Below are 9988 nucleotides of genomic sequence, written 5' to 3'. Positions count from 1 at the left end.
GATGCCACACAGTGGTAAACATGGCCTTGTCCCAATTTTTTGAGATGTGTTGATGCCATGAAATTTAAAATCAACTTATTTTTCCCTTAAAATAATACATTTTCTCAGTTTAAACATTTGATATGTCATCTATGTTGTATTCTGAATAAAATATTGAAATTTGAAACTTCCACATCATTGCATTCTGTTTTTATTCACAATTTGTACAGTGTTCCAACGTTTTCTGGAATCGGGTTTGTACATGAAATACATATACTGCATCTAGACACTAACAAAAAAAGAAACACATTGACTATTATATGCTTTTATATACAGTATATAATTTTTATATACACAAAAGTTTGGGTAGTAGGATTTTTTTGTATTATTTTTGAACTAAGTCTCTCACGCTCACTGTGAGCAACTGTACCTTTAAGCTTCCTTATTTGTCTTTCACCCATGAATTAGTTTGTATGTTAAAATAGTAGACTATAGTAGTAGAGTATATCAATATAGTATATCTTCTTTATCACAAATATTTTAACAGTTTTTGTTTTTGTCATGTTAACTCCTATGTTTGCTGTATTAAAATGTTTCAAATAAACAGGCATATTAAGAGGGGAATAAACAATGAAAAGGACACAAGAAACATCAAATTAAAGGTTTTTGTTAACATGTCATGATTTCCACAGAGATAAAGGAATGAGGAGGTAAATCAAAAAAGATCAGTGAGTCTCATAAACACACACACACACACACACACACAAACCTCTGACCTTCAATCAATGTAAATACTGCTTAATTGTCCCCTTGGGCTGCAGTGCTGGTGCAGTAATGGCTGTCTGTAATTACTTTATATTCAGGGGCAGGCAAAAGGCAGGGCTCTCACAGGGTCCAACAACACTAATACAAACACACCAAGTGACTGAATTACTCTAATTTAGTAATTACAGTAAAACTGCAGATACACATACAGATAGATGAGAATGGAGAAGTGAATAATGAAAGCAAGCCTCAAGCACTCAAACTTCCACATACACACTCATCAGGGTTTAAAATAACAGTGTTCCTAAGTTGCTTGGTAGTTACTAAATATGCTGCTAATAAAATCATGTGCAACTCTGACCTACAACACTTAAATAATACCTATCATAAGATTAACTATATCTGACAGACTTTCCTGTCTAACTAATGAATGTGAACCAAACTGTTTGCTTGTATTTCATATAGAAATATGCCATGACTCAAATACCAAATTTTAAATTAAATTACTAATTAAACTGATAGTTTGCAGCTTTTTCCAGCATATAACAAATTATTGTCTGTTTCCCACAAGAAGCTTGGAAAAGTCAGTTTTTGTTCTTTGTGGAGCTTGTACCTGTATTTTAGGTAGGTTGTTGAGTATTTTGTGTTGGTGTTATTGTGTACCTGTATTTTGTTAATGTCTCTGGAGTTTAGTGAAAGGCTGAAGTAGGTTCAGTTCACGATTGCGATTCTCTGCCAGGTGCAAATACAGCAGAACTCTCTGTCCACAGAATGAGTTCTCACTCAAAGATTTAATTCGATTTCAATTCAACTCATTCAGTCTCCGCAAACCATCCAGTCCATCTACCTGACTGATATCATTCCTTTAGGGAAAGAGAGAAGGTGCTTAGAGAAGATCTCATTAAAGAATATACAGCATTGTTCAAATGTTTGTGCTCGATAAGATTTTTGGTAACACTTTACAATATGTGTGCAGTAATAAGCATTAATTAATTTTTAATTAATGCACAGATAATCCTGAGTTAATGCATGACTAATTAAGAACTAAACCATTCATTAATGATTATTAAATCAGCAACTAATAAAAAGTCTATCTGATTTGCTATTAATTAAACGTGTCATCATTTATTAAATCCTTTACAACATATAGTATAACTATTAGTCTAACTTAATGTGTTAATTACCACAATGGGTCAAGGCTATGCATTTCAACTTCCAAAAATATCATTATGTTATGACTTTACTTGTTGAGGCACTCATTGTTAAGTAAGATGACATTTTGGTTTTGACATCCACACTAAGCCATGGATTTTAATTTCCAGCCATCTACAACCAGGATTCCACTGTACCAGATAAACTGGCATCCAGTGCCTTGTTGTTTATGGCACAGGAATATATCTGGTTGAAGTTTGAGTTCTGGAATTCAAAAGCAGAACACTGAGGACATGTGGCCAGGCACTGGTATTTTCGTAACACCTTGTCTACATCGGATGCAAGCATTGTGACGCAACCAAAGACTAAACAGTCCCACACACCTCAAACTCTACCATATAGTTTGAAAACCATAAAGAGTAAAACCATAATGACAATTACTTAACAATGAGTTAACTGTCATGTGCCTCAACAAGTAAAGTCATAACATAATGATCTCTTTGCAAATTAATTAATCATAAAGCTGATTAATTAAAACAGACAACTGGAAGTTGAAATGCAGCTTTGACCCATTGTGGTAATTAACACATTTATTTACATTATTAGTTACTATATGTTATTTAGGAATACATGATGACACATTTAATTAATAGCAATTTATATAATACTTTACCTATTCATCAGACTCTTTATTAGTTGCTGATGTAGTAATCATTAATGAATGATTTAGTTCTTAAGTTATCTGTGCATTAGTTAAGAATGAATTAATGTTTATTAGTGCACCAGCATTATAAAGCGTTACCAGATCATTTTAATGTTTTTGAAAGTAGTATCTTCTTCTCACCCAGGCTGCATTTATTTGATCAAAAACAGTAATATTGGGAAATATTATTACAATTTATAATAACTTTTTATTGTAATATATTTTAAACTTAACTTATTCCTGTGACAGCAAAGCTGATATTTCAACAGTCATTGCTCCAGTCTTCAGTGTCACATGATCATTCTAATATGCTGATTTGGTGCTCAAGAAACATTTTATAATATTGTCAATGTGTGAAAAGGGTTACAGTTTTTTTATTTCAGGATTCTTTAATGAATATATAACATTCAAATGAACAGCATTTATTTGAAATATTTTCTGTATATTTCATTGAGGATATGTTTGCAGACAGTGATGAAGAGCTCTACAAGAGAGGTTGTACATACCTCTCTACTGTGTAGGAACAGTGCTCTGAGGTTAGTCAGTCGGCTGATCTGTAGATTAATTAGGTTGGATATACCATTATAACCTAAATGCAAAACCTCCAAACTGGACCTCAGAGGCTCCAGATGATCAGATGATCCCTCCCTACAAACAAAGTGAGGGAAGGGAGGAGAAGAACATTTTCAAAGAAAGTGAGAAGAAACAAATGAGAGGCACATGTAGAGGGGTGTGTGTCATCCAGAAAAGTACAGTTTACTGCATTAATACTGTATGCGGTACAGACAACAAACTTTGCAGCCTGTGAAGTTGTGAGTCCTTCACTGCTTATAAACACAGTCACTGCAGGCTGGGAATCTCTTATTATATGTAATTGTTATGCTCCCTTGTGGTTAGACAAGAAACTACAACATATCACCACAACAGATTATGAGAGTGATGTTGTGTGTGTTTACCTGCTGGGCCTGCTGTTTTGCTGCCCATATCCACTGAAACTGACTTTATGATAGAGAATCTGCTTGTTGTTCATGTGATTCTGAACTTTTTGACATACATATATATTTACATACTGTAGACACACAGTGGCTGATAGTATATAGTGTTATATAGTGTAAACATGGCCAGTAACAAAGACAAAGACAGACATAAGTGTTGCATTTACATTCTGTCCTAAACATATAAATATCTTAATGTTGGGCAGGAAGATGAGATCGCTGAATGAGGTGAGGTTGTTGTGTTCTAGATTAATATTGCGTAAATTACTGAACAAATCAGCAGGAGCAAGATCGACCATCCTAAAACACACGAGATAACAGAAATCATAAAGTGTGAAGTAACTTATTCAGTCCTGTTGTGTTGGTTTAAATTTGACTGTAGGATTGTAGTGAGAGTTCTTGTGAACCTAACTGAGTTGGACTGCAAATTGAGCTCTGACAGGTCTCTGTAGGTGGTACGGCCCAGCTTCTTAGCCACCATATCTGAATAAAAATTCATTAATTGCACAAAGTGATATTCAGATCTATGGTGCTGATGTCATTGTTGCTGACATACAGCTCGGATAAGGACTGTGACCTTTGAAGTCCATGCAGAGAGGAGATGATGTTGTTCTCGACAGACAGGAAGTCAAGGTTAGGTAGCTGGTCCAAAACTTCCCTATCTAAACACTGTAGGTGGTTGCTGTTAATGCTCAGATGAGTCAGATGATGCATAGCACACAAACCTGCCACACACCAAACAAAGAGCAGCTATGAACACTGACTAAAAATTAATTTTAGAGTGAATGAAGACCAGTAATGTACATTAAAAGACTATATAGGGTCAGTTTTGACTTTTGACAATTTTGTTATGCTGTCTTTAAAGTATAGTAATGATGTCATATTGAGAAGATGGAATAAGAAGAGATTATGAATGAATAGAATGATCGCATCACCTTGTGTGAAATATCGTCCAAATGAGTGAACTTACTGAAGCTGAGGGTCATATGCTTTAGAGCCGTAAGTCAAGAAATCTCAGGCAGTTTATTCAGACTGCTGCCATCTAGATTCAGCACCTGTATGACAGGAAATACGTCAATAAAATGATCACAATCTCACTAACTGACCTACATACTACAGAGATACGGGTTTGTGTATGTTAGGTATTGTAAGTCTCACTGTGATCTGACTGAGGACGTTTGTTCTGGTCACTGTCAGTATGGATTTCTCATCTAGACTGAGCAGCTTGGGGTGATGCTTCAGGATGGGTCCCATTTTTAATGCCTCCTCGTCCAAGTCCCGCTCAGTTAGGGACACAGATGGGGCATCAGTGGGGGATGTATGAGAACTGGACGGGAAGTCTGGAGAGGGCCGTGTTGTGTCCTAGAGAAAGATGCCATAAGGTAAAGATGTTTTGATGTCTATTTTCTGGTACGAAATTAACCGGATGGTGTAAATTTGTGAGTGTATACTGTTAAACACATATGTGTTACATACTACATGTCTAAAACGTACTCTTGCAGGACCATTTAATGACTGAACATGTACCACAGTTTCTGCCACTGTCTACAGTCACAGATGTCCGGCAGGCTAGAGGGACCCAGCAAGTCTGACGAACAAAAACACACACATACACACATTGCTGCTTTGACCACTGAAATGCAGTAGCACAGAAATGACAGACAGCACCTTCAAATTAATCTAATTTAAAGGTTCTGAGTAAATCCAGACCATGTCTGAAGGGAAGACTGTCTACAGGGCTACTTCCTGATGTCGAGCAACTCTTCTTCTGCATAAATGTCATTCACAGTCGATCAGACACACTCACACTGAGGGGGACGGCTCTCTCTCTGCCTAACGCCTGAAGGAAAGAAACACACATCCATGTTCAAGAGGTTGGATCCATGTAAAAACAACAGAAATTCATAGCCAGTCCTCACCAGGGTTTGATGTGTTGTGTACCTTATATGCATTACCAGTTTTAAAACCATTTTCTAGGATTTGTAGTATCTCATCCCTTTCATAGGAATGTTCTGGTTCGGGCATATAGAACAGATACTCCATGCAGCGTTTATACTTCCTGTCACACACACACAAATGGTAAGAATCATATCTCATGATCTTAAAAATGTATATGAACTATGAATATGGATTATTAATTCATGAATATAAAAGACAAGCAGAATCTATTTTGAATCAGCCATTTTGTTTCTTGAAGAGACACAGTAAACATCTGGCTGACTCACTGTGAGAAGGGTGAAGGTTCCTGTGTACTTTGTCCTGGAAGCGTTTTCCGCAGGGCTTGGTTATGGATCTGGATGATTCGATTGATTTTAATGTCAGTGATGTGGTGAGATTTATAATCCCACACACAGAAACGAGACAGCAAGATATTGCAACATGACGTGAACCTGAGAGAGGAAGCAGAGAATAGTACAGATCAGTAATCCTGCATGTTGTGTTCTTCACAACAGATCTTGCATGCATACATGTAGTACCAAGGTTCGCTAGTGTTTCCCTCCTCAGAGTGAATGTTTCCAGCTCCAACAGCAAAAAGTGCACCATAATATCCCTTCAATCTGAGGCCAAGGCCACATTATGTTGGTGACATGCTTCTACCCTGTGAAAAAACAAAACAAAACAAAGAAATGTAAGACCTGACAATAATCATGCACACAGGTTTACATAAAATTTATATAAAATAAAAAAGGTTTATATAAAATTCACACTCACTCATCCAGGTACCGCTCCCAGAACTTCAGTTGGTCTTTAAGAGCATTCAGTTTGTGCTACATTCTCTGCTCATGGCTGTGTTCATTATGAAGGTCAGAGGTCAAGTCTTCAGGATCTCCCTTACAAGCAGACTGTATATGAGACAGCTCACATTCCATTTGCTCACAGAGGGTCAGTGTATTTTAAGGTACAAACAAATGATAGTTTAGGGACAAATTTGAGGAGGACTTAATTTAATAATAATATTTTTATTATTATTATTATTATTATTATTTCTGAAAATGAGCAGTGTCTTCGAGATGTTTGCTGGATATGTTATATGTGACCAGGCGTTGCAGGTGTGGCATGTTATATAGGATGTGTATGTAGTAATTTTAGATCAGACACAACGGGTTTGAAATGGATTGAGGGTCCTTCAGACTCAGGGCAGTCGAGCCAGATGATCTTAAAACAAAGATCATACAGATTTTACATAGTTTTTTCTTTCTTTCAGGGATCAGGACTATTCAGGAATATGAATTAATTTTTTGCAACAACAACAGAAAAAGACATTCTGCAATGATTTTTATATTGATGTTTAGTGGTCAAGCCTGACTATTACTTTTGACCATATGTATGGTTTATTCATTTTTTATATAAATGCTGTTTGTTATTGATATTTTGATTTTAATATTTTGTAATTTTTGCAACATCTGGAAATAACTTTTGCCTACATATATGAAACATTTTGCTGCGACATTAAATGGAAGTGCATTAGTTTGCCATTAGAGAAAAGAACCTCGCATATGAGCCTGAAGCCCAGATGAACAGCACAAAAAGCACCATACAAACAGCTATCAGTGTGATGAAACCGTCAGACACAAAGTGCCGAAGCGAGACAGAGGAGCTTTCAATCACTCGACTCACACAAAATAACAAAGGCTCTCATTTAAAGATGTGCACCCCATTCAGCAGCCACACCACTTGAAAATGAAAATATGTATTCTTGTTATTGAAAAAGTATCTCTTTTTCCTTTCGAAAAAAGAGAAACAGATGAAAACTCTTGGATAGAGATGCCACATTACGATAATGATAAGAAGTGAAAAGCAAAAACCTGAATCGTGTGATTCCTGAAATGATTAGTTCTCTCTGTAGAGTTGAGAAAATACAGAGAATGGACAGAAATAACAGTAATCAGATCTATAGTGAGCAGGAGAGGGAGGATGCAGTAATGACATGTAGATACAGGCCTGCAGTAATAACGCCATGAAGGCCAGAAGGAAATTATTACCTAGTAATTTTGGACACAAACAAAAAAACAAAATGGGCTCTACACGAAGGGCAATCCACAATCTAATAAAGAAACATTGTTTTAGGCATCATTTATGTGCGCAGCAAAAACATAGGTATGCCCCAAAGTTTAATACGTAAGTTGCAGACACATTAGCAAAATTTTGGAGACAATAAAGGTCCATTGTTAGAGAGCTGCAGCCATGACACCAAATACTGGAAGACTAATTTGTCATTTCCCTCTGGGTATTTATAATAAGGTTTTCAATTTATAGTAAAATAATGTCTTTGGTAAATATAAATTGACGACAGTTGGACATTTTGCTCTTACAAGCAAATTACACACACTCATACTGAACTTATTTTTAAAAACATATTTTTGTAATAATTAACTACATAAGAACATCTTAGATGTGTGTTCCCGTTTGTCCAGGAAATTTCACTGAGTAAAGGTAAATGTGACTGTATCTTTAAGGTAATGTATTAAAAACTGAATTAAGTATAAGCAATAATATTAGGGCTGCGTGCCTTAGCAAATACTATTAAATTAAATTCAGTTCTATACAATTCATGCCTTATTCATGAAAAGAAACTACTCTGCTATGATACAGTTATTAAAATAGCAGGTCAAATAATGGTATATTTCACATACCTTGAAAGAACTGATTTTGTGATTGATTGAGATTCATTTTAAGATCCAAACTATGACCTTAGAAATAAACATGTTAAATATTAGTGTATCTAGTAACAGATTTAAATGTCTATGTATATTCTAATAGTATAGTACAAAAATTACAAAAATTGTAATTAAATTACAAGTGAAAACAGTGGTAGAGACACAAAAATAATATAATTTAAAATTTAATTTACATTATCTCCAGACATAAACATAGGCTATACCTGTATGTCAGAGATCTGGTTCTTATTAAGCCACAGAATGTGAAGGTCGACCAACATCTCTAGATTTGGGATCTGCTGGATGTGGTTTTCGTACAGAAATAATTTCTGCAGATGAACACAGTTATGTAATCCACAGATTTCCTACAACACACAAACAATACCAAACAGATCAAAATATATAGATTTATTTGCTGATTTTCATTTTAATTAGAGTAAATTAACAATCTAGGCAAAATTGCAGAAAAAGACAAAAAAAATAAAAAATACTGTAATCATACTGAAATCTAATCCATAAAACATTTTTAGAAAATTAAACTAGAAACATTCCAAATCTTTTCAGTAATTTACATTCAGTTTGCACTCCACTACCCATAATTCTTTGAGGAGTGGGCAATAATCCAGACTGTGGATTGAGTTGATGCTCTGGCCTACAACAGTGAGACTGGACAGTGTGGGAAAGAGAGAGAGGCCCACCATGCGCGGGAAACCAGAGAAAAACATCTCCAGAACCATTTCACCACTCCCCTCCTGACACACCTTCTCACAGCAGAGTCCATTAGACACACACTGAGGAAATAAACAATCCAAAGACACTTCAGCACAGACCAACACATGTGGCTTAGATTAGAAAACCACATAAAGGCAAACTGCAGATTAAGTTCATTTATTTGAACTAAAAAAAAAAAAAAAAAAAAAAAAAAAAAAAAAAAAACTACAAAACACACCAGCTCTTTTATAATTTATTCGTCTCCAGTTAGTCTCTGCTATTCGTTCTGTCATGATACCCTTAAAACAGTATTTTTGAAGGCTTATGGGCATTCAATAAATAAAACATTGTCACTTATTCTTTACTAATAATTACTACAACTGTAGCTTCTAAACATAATAATAAAATTTATCTACATTTCTATCCTATAGTTAATACTGAACAACAACTACAAAACATTCAAACTGCTGCAATATGCTGCAAAGACCTTTTACAAATCACAAAGTACACATTTCTAATTTTTACTCATTTTTACTAATGCGTATTTGCACTATAAACTACTCACCAGTGTGTGTATGTCCAACTGTACTAGTCCAGAGCCCAGCAGGTGACCAAGTCAAATTCCTTCACACTTGTGATTTTCCTTTTTATTTTGCGCACTGCAATGTTTACATCAGCCTGTTCCTAAGGAAGTGTGTCTCGCCGGTGCTAAGGAAGCCCTGTTGGAATGAGTTGTTGTCCGCCAGCAGATGGAGTTAAAACACCGGATCATCCACCCGTAAAACTGTATCAAATGTGAAAGTGTTTCAAGGCAATGTACATTATTGAACATGTTTAAATATTTTGATTTAAAATTTCACAAAACCAAAATCCTTTGATTAAACTTTTTTTAATTATTTATACAAAAGAAAAACTTATATTTACATATAATGAAGAAAAATAAACAACATCTTAATAGTGATTCCCAACAGAAATTAAAACAAACGGAAGACAGAAAACACCTCAGAAATCAACACAACAATAGC

General features: G+C 35.2%; 1 long non-coding RNA gene and 1 pseudogene across 1 annotated transcript; both read right to left on the bottom strand.

The window, feature by feature from the left end:
- Positions 1 to 4598: 4598 nt before the first annotated feature.
- LOC109098336 lies at positions 4599 to 8279 on the bottom strand (annotated as a pseudogene).
- Positions 8280 to 8475: 196 nt separating this feature from the next.
- On the bottom strand, positions 8476 to 9795 carry LOC122147256. The gene is made up of 3 exons (XR_006161527.1): positions 9529 to 9795; positions 8951 to 9043; positions 8476 to 8617 (listed from the first exon to the last, which is right to left on the bottom strand). It is a non-coding gene; the product is annotated as an uncharacterized LOC122147256 (long non-coding RNA).
- Between the last annotated feature and the right edge of the window lie 193 nt (positions 9796 to 9988).

This window comes from Cyprinus carpio, chromosome A13, assembly GCF_018340385.1.
Source record: "Cyprinus carpio isolate SPL01 chromosome A13, ASM1834038v1, whole genome shotgun sequence".
NCBI lineage: Eukaryota > Metazoa > Chordata > Actinopteri > Cypriniformes > Cyprinidae > Cyprinus > Cyprinus carpio.
This window is presented reverse-complemented; position numbering and strand designations above follow the sequence as displayed.